At 51.0% G+C, this 20939-nt stretch overlaps 1 protein-coding gene across 1 annotated transcript in view; it reads left to right on the top strand.

Annotated features, from left to right (window-relative positions):
• The window catches only part of TRABD2B (TraB domain containing 2B), a 215844-nt gene that overhangs the window by 34310 nt on the left and 160595 nt on the right, over nucleotides 1-20939 (top strand). The gene's annotated exons all lie outside the window — the stretch shown is intronic.

Below are 20939 nucleotides of genomic sequence, written 5' to 3'. Positions count from 1 at the left end.
AGGTGAAGCACAGGGAGAAAGAGAGGAGACCAGTGACAGAAGTTGGGACAACAGCCATCGTCGGGGCCAAGAGGAGGGAGAGGAGGCGCAGCACCTCAGAGGATGCGTTCGTAGTGGCCAGAAGTACCATCAGAGGCAAACAGGAGAGCACAGCTTCCCCCTGTGCCCAGCCTGGAGGGCGTCTGCAGCTCAGCCCAGGCCGGCCCCGCTGCTGCAATCCTTGTCGCCAACACACACACACACACACACACACACACGTGCTAGTGTGCACACACATGCAAGCGCCGCAGTGCAGACACATGCCCTTCGTCAAGTGCCGGCTCAGGTATTCTCTCCTCTGGAAAACTCTCGGCAGCTCCCTGCCCCGAGCGCCGGTTCACTTCCTCCCTCCTCTGCATCCCTGCAGCCCCTCCCCCTCCTCTGCACGCACCTCTCAGATGAGATAGCAATTACCTGCTTTGTGGAGGGTCTCCCCACCAGACGTGAGCTTTGCAGACCTGTTCCCCCGGTGGTGCCCTGGATCGCACACAGGGCCACTGAACTGGTGTCAGCTGGTTGAGGAGAATTCCCATGAGAAGGGAGTTGGGGCCGGGACAGATACCTGGTTGTTCGGCCGTGGCCTTCAAGGCTGCAGCCTGGGTGGGAGGTGGGAGGAGAGGAAGTGTGATGGAGGGGACACCCCCCATGACACCAGCTGCCGGAACCACACCATGCTCTCCAAGCTGCCCATCACTTTCTGTCCACCCGTACCTAGGCTGCGACCCTCACCCGACTTTCCTTCTAACTTGGTTTCTGCAATCTTTTGTAGCTGTGACCTGAATGTCTCCTATAACTGGTAGGTCCCGGAAAATACCTGTTTGAATAGATTGTAGCCATCTGTAAAATGAGGACTGTTGAAAGAGGAGAAACCGATCACTGCTCAGAGCTCCTTCCAATGGAACTCAGATTGTCCAAGCCTCTGCAGTCATTTGAACACCGAAAGGGAGGCTGAGCCATTTACTGGAAAGAGCAATGAAGTCAGGGTTACAGCTCTACTCAGCCACCGACCCCAGACTAAGTAAGGGAAGAAGAAATTCAGTTTTCTAAGTGTCTTCTGAAGCCAAGCATAAGGCTTGGCTCTTTCACAAACAGCATTTTCTTTCATTAATCCACAGAGCAACCTTGGGATACTGACTCATGTACTGATTCATCAGCTTCGTTTTCTTTAATAATATCAGGCAACTCACAGAGGTGAAGTAACTAGCTCAAGCCGGTAGGTTACAGGTTGCCTGATTGTGTGTTTCTTGTATGTCAATGAGACTGATTTTCTTGTAAGGGCAGAGCTGCGTTAGATATCTGGCCATCCCACAGCCCTGGAGGCCTCTAGAACTAGAAGAGGTTTGCTTTTGTCTGAAAAGAGGCAAGAGTGAGCCTTCTAGAGTGCGAAGGAGTGTCCTGTGTCCTGTGATTATAAGAGCAAAGGACCGTGTGACTTGAATACACAGTATTAGGCCAAACTCGGTCTCGGATGCCTGGAAACATTTGACATGATGTCATGAAAAGCTATGAAAGTGTCTCTCCAAAACTCCAAGAGAGGAATTAGGCTTTTGCACATACGTATGTATTCAATTTTCAGCTGTCCTGATTTCTCTCAAAGAGCCGCTGGTTCTTCCTTGGAACTGGTCCAGGCCCCTCTGTGCTTCATCTGCACTGGGAGAAGTCCTGCGTGCCCGCCTCCTTTTGTCCCAGTTTTTCCTGGGCTCTTAGGGCTGTCCTCTGTGGCGTTTTTCAATTACGCACGGTCAGGGACTAAGAAAACTAGAGCAAAGCAAACATTGCCCCAGCCCTGCGTGATAGCAGGGGATTGCTGAGTGGCCTGTGGATGGAGCAGGAACCTGGGGAAGGGAGTGAGGACCCGACAGAGTCCCTTTGCTGTCACTGCGGAATGAGAGGACACCCAGGCTGTCCCCCTCGGAGTTAACAGCAGAAAAGGCCCAGAAGACAAAGACTGGACCTGCCCTTGGGGAGGTCACGGTGTCCCCCAGGCAGGAGACAAGTCATGTGGGAGAGCAGTTATATAAATATATGAGTAGGGTCATTCTCTCACTCATCAGGGTCTCAGCAAATCCTGAGTGAGCACAGACAGGCGCTGACTGCAGGATCCCTGGGGATGGCTCCGCCCTCCGCACTGCGCATCCCGTCCTGGAGGGGCTCACCGGGTAGTGGGAGAGACAGACATGCACATGAGTCCCAGGGTGGGTGGTGGGTGCGGAGACAGAGTGTGCCCGAGGGCCTTGGGTGCCCGGAAGGAGTCCTAGAGGAGGAGGAGTTTGACTTAAGGAGTAGAGGGGAAAGTGTCTTAGATACAGGGAACAGCAGCCAATGAGTGGGCGGGACCAGAGGCCTGGAGCTGACCGATGTACTCTGGTGTGAGGCGAGTGTAGGTGTGGCTGCCCTCTGCACCCCACCTAAGGGCCGCCTCATGTCTTTGCCCGGGGTCTAAGTGGAGCCCAGCTGTCAGGACGGGCAGCAGAGACTATAAGGAGTGCTAGGTTTGGGGAGGCGGGAGTGAGCTGGGAGGCTTCCTGGAGGCAGAGGTAAACCTGGGGCTTCAGTGACGGGAAGCGTTTAGACAAGTAGGAAGGAAAGCAGGGCGGGCACCTGATAGGAGCATAGAACCAGGGCCAGATAGGAACACAGACATGGTGGGGCCTCAGACTGGGGGGGACCTCATGGTGGCATGTGGCACAGTGTCCGGCACCTTCCGATGAGGCTGTAGCTGACTTCTCCGAGGGGCGGCGAGTACAGGGGAGAAATCCTGGGGTCAAAAGAAGGCTCCTGTCGTGCTGAGTGTCTGAGTAGGGTGACTGCTCCATGCCGCAGTTTGACCACCTGGAAAACAAGGATGCTGGGGAGGCCTCTGGCATCCTGTGATGACCTTGCCTTATGACCTTCAGCAAGACACGTCACTTCTGGGACTCAGCTGCCTGGTTTATCAAGTGAGGGGAATGGAGCCCTGCTGCTCTGTCACCTAGCTGAGCGTCTGGGAGGATGGTGCAGACGTGCCGGTGAAATCACTCCAGAGCAAAGGGTCAGGAGATGCTGGGACCTTTTCTGACCTGGTCCCACCGGCGACTGTCCATCTGCTTTCCTGCAGCCAGGCCCCACCTCCTCCCGTGATGTGCTTCCCCACCCTCTCCACCACTGGTCCCCTCGGGTTTGAGGACAGCACAGCCCACCAGCTCCGCCTCACATGTGGAGGGACTTCCTCAGGCCGCTCCCCAGAGCCTGCCCCCTGCAGACTCGTCCACGCACCTGGCAGTGAGAACGCAGGCGGGCCCACCTGGCATGGGAGATGCTCGCCCTGGGAGGATGGCGGCCAGTCTGCTCTGGGCCCAGGGTCCTGGCTCTGGCGAGCTGAGCTCACCGAGGTTTATTTATTTATCATTTGTTTGGGGCGAAATGGAAGAGAATCAAATCCAGTGGGCTGTTTTAGCAGCAGTCGGTGGAAAGAAAGCCATGTCTGTTTCTCCCTAAAGAATCCCCCGCATTGTGACCCTGGCCCCTCGGTTGGGTTTCGGCAGACAATGCCCTCCTTTCTCCCCGTGCCCGCCCGCCTGTCTGCCCTTGGTCCAGTGGGCCTGCCGCTGCCCGCTTGACTTGGCTGCTAGGAAGGAAGGGAAGGAGACGCCTGGGGCCCTGGCTGATCAGTCCAGACCAGCCTAGCAGGCCCCGCACGTCTTCTGGGGCTGCCATGCCCCTGTGATCCCTCAGATCTTCTGTTTGGAGCCCTTGGCCATTGGTGTGTGTTGAGGGCATGCTCTGTGCCAGGAACTGTGCCCACAGAAGTGATGCCCTCCTCCCCGCTGGACTGAGGCCCGAGGTTTAGGTCTCAGGTGAGCCCCAGCACCCCTCTCGCCACTGCCATTTCACAGATGGGGAAACGGAGCCTCTAAGCGGGTAGACAACTTGCCAAGTTCCCACATCCAAGTGTTGGTGGCTAGATTGTGGGGGGTGTCTTTCTGCCACTCTGGGTGGGTCAGCAGAGGCTGAGGGTGACCAAGGCAGCCTCTGCAGCTGACCTCAGTCGCCTTCCTGCCTGTCTGCAGCCTTCTTCTCTCGCTCCTCTTGTGACCTGGTGAAGCTTCTCATCACACACACAATAGAACCAGACCTGGCCCCTACCTGATCTGCTCCCCGTCTGCCTCTCCAGCTTCACCAGATGCTCCTCCCTTGCTTTCCCCTCTCTGTCCTCACTCCGTGTTTGCTGTTTCTTCAGCTCCCCAAACTCATTTCTGTCTCAGGGCCTTTGCACTTGCAGCTCATCTGCCCGCAGCTCTCTCCGCTGGTGTTGACGTGGCTGGTCCTTGACATGTGAGGAGGCCACTGGGTTTAAATGGTCTCCCCCACCCACACTCCTTAACCGCTTACCTTCCTGTCCCTTCCCTTGTCTCATCTGTCCCTTCCTGGAATCGCAGTGTTTATGTGTTTGCTTGTACTTCTGTCGCTCCCACTATGATGTAAGCCCCATGCCTGGCCCATTCCAGGAGCTTTGGTAAATATATATATATATATATATATATATATATATATATATATATTTTAAAGATGTTTTTGATGTGGACCATTTTGAAAGTCTTTATTGAATTTGGTACAATGTTGCTTCTATTTTTATGTTTTGGTTTTTTGGCCCTGAGGCATGTGGGATCTTAGCTCCCTGACCAGGGATCAAACCCAAACCCCCTGCATTGGAAGGGGAAGTCTTAACCACTGGACCGCCAGGGAAGTCCCCAAGTATATGTTTTTTTTGAATGAATGAATGAAATCCAAAATGTTGTGTCTTGATTCGCAGGGGCTTTTTCTCAGAATATTTTACTGTTGCCTCTAGTACATTTCTGGGACCTTGGGGACACAGATCTGAAGAACCGTGGCTTAGAAAGATATAGTCATGGGGAGACTGCTGGGGAGAGGCAGCAGGGTTGGGCAGAGAAGTTAGGTGACCAGTCTTCAGAGTCAAACGGACTGTGGGACTGTAGGCTCTCTGCCTCAGTTTCCTCATCTGTAAAATGGGACTGATGATAGTACTGCCCTCAAGGGCTGTTTTAAGGAGTAAATGGTTTAATACATAAAAAGCACTTAGACCAATGCCTGGCATTATTCTATTATAATATATTAGTATTAGTATTATCAACTATTACTGTTGTTGCTATTATTTATTAGCTGTTTTTACTGGCAGTAGTAGTAGTCGTAGTACAGTTATTATTTGAGCTCAGCTCTGACATTTATAACTCACGTATCCTTATATTAGTCACCTAACCTCCCTAAGCCTCAGTTTTCTCACTTATAAAGTAAGGTTAATGGTAGTCTAGTAGCCTCATAGATTTGTCATGAGGATGTAATGAAAAAATGCACATCAACTGCTTAGTCAAGTCATGGGAGCTGGACACTTAATGGCCAGAAGGAGGGAGACTCAGGGTGAGAGAGAGCGGGGAGGGGACTTGGCCGGAGGTGGGATGGGGCCAACAAGAGGGAGTGATTTAGAGGCAGAGAAACGGGGGGCACAAGTAACCAAGAAGAAGGAGAACATCATGAAATTTCGAGGGAGGAATACAGAGATTAAGGCGCCAGAAAAGAGGGAAGGGAGAGAGGCCGTCTTATTCTGTCACTTTGGGGCGCTCTTGGAACCTTTTGGAGGAGTAGGAATTTTGCATTCTTCTTCCCAAAAGACCAAGTGCTAAGAATTTGGGGTGAGGTCTTTGAGCTGGGCTTCCTCTCTGTCACGCTCCTGAAAATCCAAGTATGGTTCCCTTTTTCAAATCCAAGGAGTAAAGAGAGAGAGTCAGGGATGGCTACATATTTGGGTTTTAAATCTGAAGGCTGTCCTCTACACCTGACTCCTGTCCCCTTGCCCTTAGGGTCAGGGACATCAGGAGGTGAAAGGGTGATGTCCTGAGAGAAGTGAATTCACCACCTGGTACTCCAGGGACTGCAGGTTGCCTGGGGCAACAGCTCTGGAAGCTTAATGTTGGACTCAACTCCTTTTACCTTTCACAATGCCATTTTGCTTACCGGCCTTTAGCTGGTCTATCTGCTCCCCCTGAGGGACGTGCCTGGTAGGCCGTCACCCAGGGAAGGCTTTTAGGATAACCTTTGCCCCAAGTCCTGAGTCCTTGTCACCACTACCCCAGAGCCCTCCCCCAGTGTTCATAGTCTTTGACCCAAGACTGTAGAGCCTGTGTTATCAGGATTTCAAAACTTTTGACCTCAAGATTCCAAGGCCCATGGCCCTCAAATTCCAGAATTTTGGTTGCCTCAGTTTTTAAAGCCTATGTCACTAAAGTCCCAGAGCCTTTCAGGTGCCTATCTGACTTCACATCCATACCTTCTGGTCTGCCCGGTCCCTGCCTTCCTGCCCCGGGCAGAATCCTGGACCAGGAATCAGGTCTGGTCCCGGGACTTCTGGTCAACTGGGCATAATCACCAACAAGCTGTTCACCTGGTCGAGCCTCGGTTTCCTCACCTATGAAATTCGGGTAACAAACAACCCAGAGGGTGCTTGTGAGGACTGGGGAGATAACGTGTTGGAAAGGAAAGTGCTTCGCAGATGTGAGCTATTGCTGTTTCAGTGCCTGTCAGCCCTGCTCAGTGTCAGCATCGTGACACTGGAAAATCCAGCTACGTGCCCTGCTTGTCTTGGCTTTCGTTTGCTCCGTGGGCCATGTCCACCCTTGCTGTTTACTGAGATTTTTAACTCAATCTACTCCCTGGCTCCTCCAGCCCTCTCTCCTGGTTTCACTGTTTCCTTGCTTTCCTGTGCATTTTCCAAGAGTGCTCAAGTCAGGATTAATCCCTCCCTGCTTTCTCCCCCTCCATTCATGCCTCTATCCTGGTCCTCTCCGCAGTTGCTCTGTATGCAAGTTACACCTCTGTGTGTTAACTATGTTGTTATGCCAATTACCTCCTGTCCCCTGTCACTCGCGGGTCTTTGGTGTCTAACAGCATTGACTGACCTCCGACCAGGCTGCTGGCCTTTCTGACTCTTAATTCCTCACTGTTAACGTGGGGAAAGGAACACATGCCTCATAGAGTTGCATTGATCAGCAATGAGCAGAATACTAGGCTTAAAGCATTTAAAGTAGCTGGCGCTTAGTAGGTACTCATAAATATTAGGAGAGATGGCAAAGTAAGGTGAGGAGAACATAAACTTTGAACCTGGGTTCCAACCACAGCTGTGCCCCTTGAGTGTGTGTGACTTCAGGCAGGCTCCTTAACTCTCCCAAGCCTCTACCTTCTCATCCTTAAAATCCTTCAAACTGGCATAACAGGATTGCAGCAACATCTTGTGCTAATATTAGTAAAATGCACGGAAAAGAGCAGGCGCTCAGTAAATGGTACCTTTTATGATTGTTTCTCTTTACCTCCTTAGGGAAGAAACCTAGTCTTTTTTTTTTTTTTTGCACCCCCTTGGGCTGTTGTCTATAGCACAATGTGACCTCTGAAGTGAATCAAATTAGCAAAACTGATAACTCAGATGGAAGAGAAGACAAAGAGGAATGAAAGGGAAAATATAAAGCTTTGAGAGGATGGAGGAGGGAACATTTCCCAACTCATTTCCTAACCTTATGAAGCCATTATTATGCTGATACCAACACCCTACAAAGACGTTACAAGAAAACTATAGAGCAGACCTTCTTGTGTCATGAATGTGGACAGATGCAAAAATTCTCAACAAAAATATCAGCCAGTCAGATCCAGCCTATATAAAAAGGATAATACGTCATGACTAAGTGAGAGGTCATCCTGGGATTACAAGGCTGGTTTAATGTTCAAAAGTTAATCAGCGTAATTTACCACATCAGCAGACTAAACCAGAAACCCTGGTATGATCATCTCAATAGTCTGAGAAAAAGCCTTTATCAAACTCCAACACTGTTCATGATAAAAACTCTCAGTAAACTGGGATTAGAAGGGAGCTTTCTTGATCTAATAAAGGACATCTACAGAAAACCTACAACTAACATCAAACATGATGGTGAAAATTGAACACTTTTCCCTAAGATCAGGAACTAGTCAAATCACATATCTGAAAAAGGACTTGTATCCAGAATACGTAAAGAACTTTCAAAGCTCAGTAATAAGAAAACAAATATAATTTAATAATGAGCAAAATATTTGGATACTTGAGATACATGGATGGCAAATAAGCACGTTAAAAAAAATGCTTAACAGCTTTAGTCATTAGGAAAATGCTAATTAAAACTGCAGTGAGGTACTAATGCATGCTGATTAGAATGGCTACGATTAAAACTGACAATACCAAGTGTTGGCGGGTTGGCGAGTTTATGGAGCGACTGCAGCTCTCATATGTTGCTGCTGGGAAAGCAAAGTGGTACAACCACTCTGTGAAACAGTTTTGCAGTTTCTTATAAAGTTAAACACTTGCCACACCCGAAAATCCCACTGCTAAGTATTTATCCAAATGAAATCAAAATCTCTCTTCACACAGAAACTGTCCACAAATGTTTATAGTGGCTTTATCTGAAATAACCCCAAGGTGGAAACAACCCAAATGTCCCTAAACTGAGGAATTGATACACAAGCTATGGTATGTCCACAAGATGGAATACTGCTCAGTAATGAAAAGAAGAGAACTCCTGAGGCAGACAACACAGATGAGCTCAAATGCGTTATGCTGAGTGAGAGAAGTCAGACTCAAAAGGCTGCAGACTGTGTGATGCATTTCTGTGACATTCTGGAAAGGGAAAAACCAGAGGGACAGAACACAGCAGCAGCTGTCGGGGGTAGGCGTGGGGTGGGTTACTACAAAGGATGCAGGAGAATTCTTTGGAGTGTTGGAACTGTTTTCTGTCTCAATTTGGGTGGTTACGTGACTGTATGGGTCTGACAAAACACACACACTATACACGTAAAAGGGTGCATTTTACTGTATGTAAACTGTGTCTTAATAATGAAAAAAATAAAGCCCCAAGACCAGGTGAGTAAAGCTTTAAGGTCTCTAGAGGAGGCGAATGGCATGCAGATATCGTTGGACCTGGTAAATCCTGCCTTTCTCAGGTTTTTTCCCAAACCCTTTTTCTCTCAGACTACATCCCTGTTCAATCCAAGATCTTGCTCTGGAGTTCATCATCTCCCTGGAGCAGGGCAGCAGCCTCCTGGTTGCCCTCCCTGACTTCCCGCCTTCCACCCCTGCACATGCTGCCCCAGGATCTAAAATGGAAACGCACACACAGAACCCCTCCTTTCAAAGGCTCCCCCTGGCCTGTGCTGTGAGGTCTGAATCCATCCCATAGCCCACAGGGCCCTCCCGCATCAGCTTCCTCCACCCCCGACTCCCCCAGCCCTTCCTAAGAGCCAGAACACTGAGCTACTTTGTATTTGCTGCCCGAGTCAGACTTGGGCCCACCTCGGTGGCTCTGGGGGCTCTTCCCTCTTCCAGGAATTCCAGCCCCCTCTTTTCTGTCTTCTCAACCTCCAAGGCCCCCTGAGACGCTCCCTCCTGAGGAGCCCTCCTGGGACAGAGCTGCACACCTCCTCCTCGGCGTTCTGTCAGTCCACTTGTGCCATCTCTGACTGTGGGGGGCCACGGCCGTGCGCCGCTCTCGGCAGCCTTCAGGGGAGGCCATGCTGCCAGGGAGCGCAGAGCCCTGACGGCCTCCAGGTCTCCAGCGGCAGCGCCTTGGGGATCTGCCCCGTGAAGCTGAGTCTGCGCCCTTGCCAGGCGGCCCCAGTCAGCAGAGCACAGCGTTTGTGCTAGGACAGAGCATCTGCCTCTGACTTGGCTTCTGTTTCCCGGAGGACTTCTTGGTTATTCTTTTTTTCTTGGCTTTACTTCTTCCTCCACTGGCTCTTAATTCATGCATTTATTCATTCATTCCGCAGATACTTCTCGAGGCCCACCATCCACAGCTCAGTGCCAGGGCTGCTCCCTCCCCTCTACATCCAGCTGCATCTTCCTTATCTGCCTTTGCCTCACACCCCTCACAGTCACACACAGCCATTCCAAGTCCTGTGGCCCCTTCATTCCCGGCACATGCGTTCCTGGGTCTTGTGATGCCACCTCTTACACCCTAGGTAGCTTCCTAGGTGAGAAACACCTGCCCCCGGTGACAGCTCACGACAGTGCATAGCATATGTTAGGCTGCAGAAATTATGAGTTGAGTGAGTGACTTTCATGTGACCTGTCAGGATTGATTAGAAGAGGTAATGTGTGTAAAGCGACAAGCATGCGGCCTGGCAGGCAGTAGGTGCGTGGTAAATGAGCGTGGTTAATTTTCAGTAAATTCCGTTTGATGACATATCTCACAAATTGGAGCTGATGTTCCCTTCTATGGTATTCTGTGACTTTTTTTTCCCTGATGCATCACACGTAGAGCTGGGAAAGAAAGAGACGGTGAAAGCTGCGTTGTGTTATGTCTCTCCTGAGACTCAGGACACAGCTGTGCAAGCCTCATGGGTGGTAACACATGGGTCTGGATTCAGGAGACCTAAGTGCTAGCCGGGGGCCCTGCCAATAGCTTGATAATCGATCCTGTCCTTCTCTGGTCCTCAGTTTCACCATCTGTAGTAGAGAATCAGACTCTAGTTTCCACAACCCTTCAGAACTAAGGTTCTGCAATAAGGCCCAGAACCGATAGAAATGAACTTGTATTTGCTTTTTGTTTTGAGATTAGTTTTGCGTTTTCCACTTCCCACCTCCTTTCTCCAGGAAAACTGAGAGTTCATCAGATTGACTTGTAATAGCAGAAGGCAGGTGCTCAATAAACACCTTATAACTTGATATTAATTACATTTTACAGTTTACCTGTGAAGGAACCTAGGTATCTTTCACGCACATTTGAAATTTCTTGCCAGAAGTGGGGGAAGAAAACTAACATGTATTAATCACCGGTTGTGTACCAGGGTCCTAGTGTAGAGATTTTGTGTGCATGTCTGCATTGAACCTTACGAACCCCATTCTGGGGTAGCCAGAGTTATCCTCATGTTTTTGACTTGGAAACCAAGACTCAAAGAGAGGAAGAAACTTTCCCAAAGGCTTGGAACGACCAAATGATTGGATATTTGAAGCCACTGCTCCCTGGCTCCAAAGCTTGTGCTCTTCTTGCTTTTAGGTTAATTGCTTTTGCCTTCAGGATTTCAAAACAGAAAACAAAAACCCAATAAAATGTCTAAAATACTTAGAAACGACAAGTCAGTGAACGCTTGGGCATAGAAAGTAAGAAGCGTGAGCTCTCAATTAGCCCGCCTAGTTTAAATCCCACCTGTGCCCCTACTAGCCTTCCCGTCTTGGGCAAGTTCCTCAACCTCCTCTGCTTCCATCTCTTCATCTGTAAAATGGTTGTAACAGTAGTAACTACCTCCCAGGCTGTTATAAGTATTAAATAAGTTAATTTGCATAGAGATCTTGTAGTAGTGCCTGCCCGGCACCTCGTAAAGATGCAATAAGCGTTGGGAATTATTATCATTATTATTATCGTTGTCAGAGTTATTTCCACCCAAGCCTGGGATCCGGTGGATTTCTGCTGGCTCTTCTGCTCTGGAGCGCACTAGGTGGGTGGCAAGGGATGTCCTCCTGGAGAGTGTCGCCATAGCTGCGAGGCTGCAGTCCAACCCATGCAACTCACGGAGAGGAACGACGTTAGCGCCTGAGCCCTGCTTGGCCTGGGAGACGAGAGTTTCCAGGAGTAGTGCTTGATGGTTGCTGGAGCAGGACCCTGAAAATGTATAAACACCCCAGCTGTGGAGACACTGCCTCCCCTGCTCCGGCCCCTTCACCCCAGCCCTGGCCCTGCTCTGTCTTAAGTGCTTAAGTGCTCTGGGCTGCCGAGCCCAGGAAATGCCCTGCTTATTCTCCAGGAGAGCAGGGGGCTTTGCTCAGCCGGAGGTGGAGAGCGTGACACGTGAGTGGCATAGCAGGAGCTCTTGGCATCCCCAGTGAATCGGGGAGTCTGAGGACAAAAGGGGCCAGAAGAAGTCATTTCAGACCAGTTCTCCAGCACAGGTGGGGCTAAGTCTGGTTGCATCACCTGCTCCCCACATAGTGTTCCTTCATTCATTGGACCAACATTTCCTGAGCTCCTGTTTTGCACCAGGCCATACAGAGTTAATAAGTATTACTTTGACAGTGGTATACTATTGACTAACGTTGAACACTTGTAATATTCCAGGCGCCGTTCTAAAAACTTCCTAATTGTGAATTCATTTAATCCTCACACTAAAACCCAGTGGGTGAATTCTAGGATTCTCTCTCTTTTGTGGATGAGGAAAACAGAGAGGTGAGACAACTCACCCAGGGTCACACAAATGGTGCGTGGCAGAGAAGGGACTCAAATCCAGGTAGCTGGGCTTCAGAGCTGCCACGCCACCGGCCTCGCAGGAGATGATGCCAGGCCTGTTCATCAGCCCTCTCTCATGCCTTCTTTCGGCCTCCCGACAGCCCTGAGAGGTAGGCAAGGATCACTGGCCTAGTTTATAAATTGGGGGACCAGAGTGAAATGACCTGCCCAGGTTCACGCATCTAGCTCATGGTCAGATTAAATTGGAACTGAGGTTTCCTGGCTCTCAAGGTGGTTTATCTTCTCCTGCACCAAGCTGCCTGGGTGTGTACCTGGGTGTTTGTGTGTGATCGCAGGTGTCTGCAGGTGTGTACATGAATGTGTGTGTGTGCTTGCAGGTACACGTTTCTCTGTGTGCATGGGTGTGCATGCGTGCAGGTGTGTATGTGTGTTAGGAGGGGGTGGACGGCTGATGGAAGCCGTGAAGGCTTCTCACCTGAAGACCTCGGCATGCATCCTGGCTCTGCCACCGGGATTCTGGGACCGTACCAGGTCCCCTCCCCTCTCCCCTCTCCCCAGCCCCAGAGCTAGGGTGAGTGATGGGCAAGGAGGGTCTCAGAGGTTTTGCCCTTCCCTGGCACTCGCTGCTGCGAGAGGCCATGGTAAGCAGGGAGGGGTGGGCCCAGGGAGGCTGCACCGAGGAGGTGCCCCCAGATCAAAATGTTGGGGCCGAGACAGGCAGCCGGAGCAGGGAAGTGTGGGCAGAGAGTGTCATTCATGCGCCCAACTGCTCTCCTGGGCTGGAGTCCAGGAATAGCTGTGGTGAGAACTACATTTTTAAAGTGGGTCTTAATGTTTTTCACTGCTGGAAAATATGCCATTATGGGCATTTTTCTCCTCCGAATTCCTGGACCTCCATGCCCCCCAAGCTCCCCTCCCACGCTGCTCACTTTATTTCTCTCTGACGAAGCCCATGTATTTTTATTCCTGAGCGCCACCTCCGTCCCTTAACTGCGCACGGAAGAGCTGGCTCAGGTCTTGTTGCTGTCTGTGTCGGGGACATGTGACTGGGGCAGTGTGACTCGGCTCACCACTGGGCAGCAGCCCAGGGAGCCAGCCTGTGGCATAAGGGGACAGGGCACAGGAGCAGGGCGCAGGAGGCTTCCAGGGTTGCCACTACTGCTCTCCAGTTCACTAGAGGAAACGTGCAGTGACTGTCACCCTGGGAGACCGCGGTGACACAGTGGTTGGCACGTGGCCTGTGCTTCAGATAGACACAGTCAGCCCCAGCTCAGTTCTTTCCAGGTGTGCAAAGCTGGGCAGACACCTCCATCTCTCTGGGACTCCATTTTCTTATGAATGAGAAGTGAGATAATAATAGTAAGGAAAATAATAATGAGAACAGTAATGAGATGTTAATGAGATAATAGTACCTGTCCACAGTAACCCCCAACATATCCCATCAGGCTACGTGTGCGACAAGGCAACTGGGATCCTGCTGCACTAGAGTCCTGTAGGGCGCCAGGGGCTGGCAAGCACCACTCGTTCCCCCTGGGAGCCAGGGGAGCTTCTCCAAGGCTGCTCCTTGAAGAGTCAGAGTTGACAGAACAGTGAAGAGGCCTCAGGACGTTGTAAACAAAGGAGCAGAGAGCACTAGCACAGTCACCTGGGGGAGTGCATGGTGCTCGGGGCCGGGGGAAGCCACATGTTGCTGGGATAAAGGGGGCATCAGGGATAGGTGGGAGAACAGGCTGGAAAATGAGGACCAGATTGTGATGGGCCTTCAATGCCAGAGTTTTTCCTGAGACATCGAAGCCCTGCCAGATTTTTAAACTTTGCTTGGGTCTTAGAAGGACCACTCTGGGTGTAGTGTAGAGGATGGAGCAGAAAGGAGAGGCTGGAGGCAGGGAGGCCAGGGAGGAGGCTGTGGAAGAGTCCAGAAGAGGGATCCTGAAGGCCTGAGCTAGGCAGAGCTTGATACAGAAGCTGCTCTGAATAGAAGTTTAGATGAATGACTTGGAAAGGAGGAGACAGACTCTGTGTGACCTTGAGTAAGTCACTCACCCGCTGGGGGCTTCAATTTTTCCATCTGAAACAAAGACACTGAAATAGTCTCCTGATTAATATCAGAGTTAGACTCCCAGCCTGGTTTCTCACTATGTGAGTTACTTCACCTCTCAAAGCCACCCTGATTTTTATCCACAAAAGGGCTTAACAGTATTACCTGTTTCAGTGGGTTGTTGAGCAGATTAAAAGAGAGAATCCGGACAGAACACAGCTCAGCGCCTGGCAGCTAGCAAACCTACACAACCGGCTGCTCTCATCGTTGTTGCTTATTGCTAACTTTTATTATTATTATCATCATCATCGTCATTTAGAATCTTCTCCTACCATTCCATGATGATGAAATGTTTAAATAGATCTTCCCTAAGTTAGATCACAATACCCATCTTTGCACCCTTGTCCACTGCGCTCTAAGCCGCTGCTGGAGTGTCTGCTCTTCGTTGTCATACTGGCTTTTATTGGGCTCACAAAACTTATAAAACGTCTCTGCCTGCTCTTTCTATCCCATCTTCCCAAGCCAAACCGCATTCAAAGTGGAAATGATTAATTAACAGTAATCAGAGAATCTTGGGGGGCATTAGGCGTTCAAGGCTCTCACAGTATGATCTCAGGGGTCTTCGTCCTGGTTCTCTTCCTTAATGCTGGTACCCTGGGCACCGGGGCTGGGAAGCTCTTTCCTGCCTCCCAATAGTTCCCTAAGTGGTTTTCCCCCAACACCCCATGTCCATCTGCCTGTCTCTCTCCCTCTCTCTCTCTCTTTCTTTCTCCCACATGTGCACACACAGGCACAAAGGCGCACACTGTTACTCTTCTCTCTGTGTGGGATTCTGACTCCATCAATATCAAGCTCTTATCCTACTTCTTCCGAGAAGCCTTCTCAGATCTCTGCTTCCAGAAGGAGTGACTCTCATCCTCGGCACCCTCACAGGGCACTGTTTGTCCACTACAAGTGCTCTCTGCAGCTGTGTGCGTCGCCTCCACCCAGCACGTCCCGAGCGCTGTGTGCTTCGTGCTTGACTTGAGTTGGATCCGGCCCAACTCCATTGTCTTACAGATAGGGACACAGGGTTCCACTGAAAGGAAGGTGGGAGACCCCGCCATTCCCTTTCCCCAGTCCCGGAAAGCAGTGGTGCCGGAAAGAAGACAGCCTGAACCCTGCGTCTTCATGCACGCCACCCCCATCCCACACCCGCCTGCCATGTATGTTTACCCAGGACTCAGGACAGAAGGGACCATGGTTTTCAGGGAAACAAGGGGAAGGGGGAAAAGTTTGCGGAAGGCCATGTTCCAGGGAGGGGTAGAGCTGGGACTAGGGTGGCCCAGAGGTTTTGTGACTCTGTAACCCTGAGTTCTCCCTCTTGGTGTCCCCTCTGCTCTCTCCCTCACCTGCCCTGCTCCCTCCACACCTGTAGCCAGAACCCCGTCACACGCACAACACCCCAAGGAGAGGAGGATCCTGGGAGTGGACCACATGTCCCTTTCTGTTGGCTTCTGGCCTCTTCCAGGCCTGAGTTCCCGTTGGCCTCACCTAACTGCCCTCCAGCCGTGCTCTGCAGACCCGCGCCCGAGGTTTGGTGGCGACGATATGTAATTTTGGCCCCATTTGCGGCTGGCAAAACATATAATGAGTGGTAGAACCAGAGAATGATGATACTCTTGGTGACCGCTGTGTGATTGGGGTGGGAGCTGGGGGTTTTCCTGTTTCCTGTTGGAATGAGGAAGTCACGACAGATGTGTGCCCCCACCAGCAGCCCTTCACCGAGTCTGGGGCACATGCTTCCTCTCCCTGGCATCTGCGTTTGGGATGTTGCCCTCGGCCATCAACTGAAGACAGTGAGAGCACGGCTGAAGGACAGTTGGCACCAGCAGGGCAGGAGGCAGAGAGATCGACCTTGAGAGAAGGAACCTTGGCATAAACATTGGACCAGTCTCCATGACCCCTCCTCCCTTGTCGGGGACCTCTGGGCTTCCACTTGCTACAGGAAGCTTGTTTTTAAAATTCCTGCCCTTGTTAGAAAAATAAAAGTGTTGGGACCTGCCTCTAACCCTCTGAGTCACCCTGGACAAATCCCTTCCCTTTCTGGGCCTCAGTTTCCTCATCTTGGTGGTAATGAGGATGGTGGTGATGATGATGATGGTCCTTGTTTATTGATCAATATATTGTAAATGGTTTTCACGTACGTATTCCTTACAACATTCCAATGTGTTGAGTACCGTTATTACCCCCATTCTACAGATGAGAAAACTGAGGCATTGCATGATTAACTTGGCAAGATCACACAGCTCATAAATGAGAGGAGCAGAATACCTTTGACAACAAGGGTAGTGCAGTGGATTTTTTAAACTTCCTTCCAAGTCTAAAATGTAATGGCAATCTAACTTTAAAATTTTCTTATCTTTTTTCATGCCTTCTCTTTTGTCTATGTGCTGTCCCTCTGTCACTGGAGACACCCTTTCATACAAGTTCCACCTATTCTTTAAGACTCAGCTCTTCCATGAGCCTCCCCTGACTTCTCCAGACCTGGTAGAGCTCCTCGTCAGCATCTGGGTCCGTCATTGTCTGCCTGTCCTTCACCCTCACACCTGCCGTGTCCTCTGTTCTCCTTTCCACTCCAGCACATATGAGCTCTTAGCTAGGAAGGAGGCAAGATTTTGCCCGTCTCTCTCTCTCCCCCTCCGCCCTGATTAGGGCTGGTGTTAGGGTAGACTATCGTTTGACCCACACTCTTCGTGCATCTATAAATGATGAAGCATCCAATTCATGATCTCAGCCCCAGGTAAGCCAATCTTCTCTCTGTGCCCCTTGGTCCACAAGAGCATCGCACCTCTGAGTTCAGCTGAGTCTGTTGCTGAGAATGACTCTTTTCTGACCTCCTCTGAGAGACAGCGAGAGACCTTGTAATTCCCGAGGCCCTGCTGGGTGCTTTCCCATATGTTCTCCTGTTACTGCTCCTAACAGCCCTGCAAGGCAGCAGCTCTTAGCCCCATTTTTGCGTTTGAGGCTCAGAGAAGGGAAGTACTTTGTCAAGGTTGCATAGCTAATAAGTGGCAGAGTGGAATTTGAGCGTGGGTCTGCCCGCCTCTAATGTCGATGTCTTTCCTTCCGTGGCTTTATGTCCCAAACCGAAAAATTACAAGATGTGCTGGGCCCTTTGGGATGCCTCTTCTGGACGTGAGAAATCGTTTAGGAGATACAGTTTAGATCCCTAGATGTTGGGATTTCTAGGCCATTCCAGTGACATAAGCAGCTCGTGGGATATGACATTTGAAATGAGAACTAACCCAGAACACTCGGGTCCTTCAGTCCCCCTTGAGATGTAGCATTTGTCTCTGCAGTCATGTTCTGCGTCTCATTAAGCAGGTCCGCTGCTTTTGGAGTCTACTTAAATATGCCGCCAGCCATAGATACCTACTCTGATTTTATTACCTACTTTGTACCGCAGGGCTCTCTTCACGTGAAGTTCACTCAGCGGTCAATTCCTGAGCCCCACCTTGTGTGGGGTTGGACCTGTCCCCCGCCCCCAGAAGCTCTATTCCAGCAAAGAGAAATGAACAGCTCAGTGCAGTGTGGTGATGACAGGTCTGAAAGGACACACCGTGAGTTTAAAGTTTTGAGCTGGAATCTTCTGACTTCAAGTCCAACTCCATTATTTGACAGCTGTTTGACCTTAGGCAAGTCACTTAACTTCTCTGAGCTTTTGTTCCCTCTTCTGTAAAATGTGGATAAAGCTAGCACCTGCCCCACAAGGATGGAATAAGGATTAGATGAGATAAGGTACATACTGTACTCAGCACAGCCGCAGGCAAAGAGAAGAGCCTCAATAAATAGCAGGTGTGATGATGATGATTGTGTGCTGTGCTTAGGGGCAGAGAGTAACTAACCGCTGGGGGATGGGGTGTCTGAGGAGGCCTCTTGCAGGAGGTGACACCAGAGCTGCCTCCTGAGGGATAGGTGGGGATTTGCCAGCTGGTGATGGAGAAGGGTGTTGGTAGTGGCCCCTCTCACTATGAGCTGTGTCCTCTGCTGCTTTTGACTCAGACTCTGCCTTCTATTCCGAGAGAAGGGCAGCGGGCTTATCTGAGCGTCACCTCGAAGGTTCTTCAGGACACAGGCGTTGCCTCGTTGGGACTCTTATTTGAATTCCAGGCCACCAGATGCCTCCTCTTGCAGCTCCACTCTGAGCCCTGTGTCTGGCCCTGATCTTCCCCTACCCCCAGCCACCTTGGAAATGTGGCCGATGACGAAACAGAGACTTGAGTCCCGTTTGTGGAAGCAGATCATGGGAATTTTCTGAATCTGGGCCCCCAGCCAGAAGGCATTTATAATCAGACATGGAGCAATCATTAGAGCAGAAACAATAAATTAAAACAGCACCGAGAGAACTCCCCAAAGCTGCTCCCGAGAGTGGAAATCCAAGGAGCAGAATGCTGGCAGGCCCGAGGCCCGCCTGCCCCACCGCGCTCAGGCTGTGTCCTCAGACATCTGCAAGTTAGCGGGCTGCCGCGGTGCTGCCTGAGGCATGGGCGCTGCAGGGACTGTGGGAGGGGCAGCAGAGTGGGAGGGGTCTTCCCGTAAAGCACCTTAAGGGCCAGGCCCTGGAGAGGTGTGGGGTCAGCCTGGAGGGTGGTGGGAAGAACCAGAGATTTGGGAATCGGAAGACCTGCTGAGGGATCACAGTGAGTCCCTCCCTCTCTCTGAGACTCAATTTTCTTGTCTGTAAAATGGGAATAATATTATTCCCCATCTCACATGATAACAATGAAGATTAACGTGTTAAAGAGAGTCAAAAGCCTGGCACATAATAAATGCTTCGTAACGTCAGTCCTCCCCCAACTTCTTCCTTCCACCCTCTATCTGTGCCATCCGTACAGCAGTCATTAGCCATCTGTGACTGTTTAAATTTTATTTAAACTCAACTGAATTTAAACATTTAGTTTCTCTGTTGTACCAGCTGATTTCAAGGGAGTGGTCACTGTAGTGGGCGGCACAGGTACAGAGCATCTCCATCATTGCAGAAAGTTCTGTTGGACAGGGCTGCCCACGATCTGCTACCTGCAAGAAGTGAGGTCCAGCAGCCACTCACTGGACCGGGCCCTGGGGTTCCAAAGACGATGGAAACTCTGTCCCGGCCCTCAAGGAGCGCTATCAGCAGAGATGGGCAGACGGTGTGAGACATGCCAAGAGGCTGGGCCAGAGGAAGGGCACCTAAGCAGGCCTCAAGGGGGTCAGAGAAGGTTCTCCGGAGAATGCCTGAGCTCATAGTTGAAGGACGTAAGACAGAGAGTGACATTCTGGGTAGAGCGGCACAGGGGACAGCAGCACTTCCCCCCTGTGTCTTAGTCAGAACAGCCCCAGACCCACCAAGATTCAAGGAGCGGGGACGCGGACCCACTTGTTGATGGGAGGGATGATGAAGATGTGGGGGCCGCCCTCGATTGGCTGCGTTGACATCCCAGCATGTATCACCTGTTACTCTTACCTGTCCTGTGTCAATCACCAGAAGGCGGGCTTCTTGAGGGATGAGACTTTTCTCTTTTTATCCCCAGCACTTAAAACAGTGCCTGGCACATGGGAGGGCTCAGAACAATGGATGAGTGAATAAATGAATGAATGCATGAATGAATGAATAGTTATGTGCAGAACAAGCCACTTACCTTGTGTAGGTTTTGATTCCTTATTTGAAAAAACAAATTGCCTTGCCCTCTTTTGTGGAGTCCTAGAGTGTTCTAGAGCAGGGAGAACTTCAGAGGGCCTCCAGCTCAGCCCTTCTGAAGGCCAGACCCTTCTCTTCCCCCCACCAGGGGCCGCACCCCACCTGTTTTCTCCACCCGGACAGGTGTGCTGAGAATACCCATGGGGTGCGGTCTGGAGGAGCACCTGAGTCATCAGACGTGGCATCTGGTCCCAACTGTGCTCAAAACTTGCTGTGGGACCCTGGGTTGGTTCCTTTCCCTCTCTGGGCCTCAGTGCTCCCATCTGTAAAGTGAGGGACTTGGCCCCAGATCACATTCTAATCACCTCGAGCCCTGGAGGCAAGGGCTGTCAGGCGGGAGAAGGACTTGGGTGACTTGAAGCCTCAAGATGTTTTTTCTCAGGATAAGAGATACTGGGAGGGGGGACCAGGGGACAAAGGGACATTAGCCTCCATCCGTATGCCGCCAACTTTCAAGCAAAGATTTGTGTGTATCTCCTGTCACTCCGCTAGCTGGGAGGCTCCTCTGCGGGCAGAGTTGGGAGCAGGAGGGTGGGGCAAAGCAGAGCTGGTTAACCGCCTCTGAGACCAAGGCTCCCTTCCCTCGCGCGCTTGCAAACAGCCAGGGCCCTGTTCCATCTCAGGATTTGGGGCCGGAGCCGTGCTGGAGGCAGCGGGGAGCTAAGCGCTGATCTGGAGGGATCAGGTGCAGGTACCCAGAGAAAGCCCACCCCGCCAGGAAGGGGCCGCAGACTTTGCTCCTGCCTGTGCTGATCTCAGGGGCTCAGGCTTTGTCAGAGCCGACATTTCCCTCATAAATCACCGGCCTCCTGTTCTTTCTCTTCTTTGGCGTCTTCCGTCAGACGCCAAAAGGCATTCAGGAAGTGGGACCCTCAACCTCGGCTGACCG

This window comes from Stenella coeruleoalba (genome assembly GCF_951394435.1).
Source record: "Stenella coeruleoalba genome assembly, chromosome: 1".
Taxonomy (NCBI): Eukaryota; Metazoa; Chordata; class Mammalia; order Artiodactyla; family Delphinidae; genus Stenella; species Stenella coeruleoalba.
The sequence above is the reverse complement of the archived record's forward strand: the minus strand, read 5'-3'. Positions and strand labels throughout refer to the sequence as shown.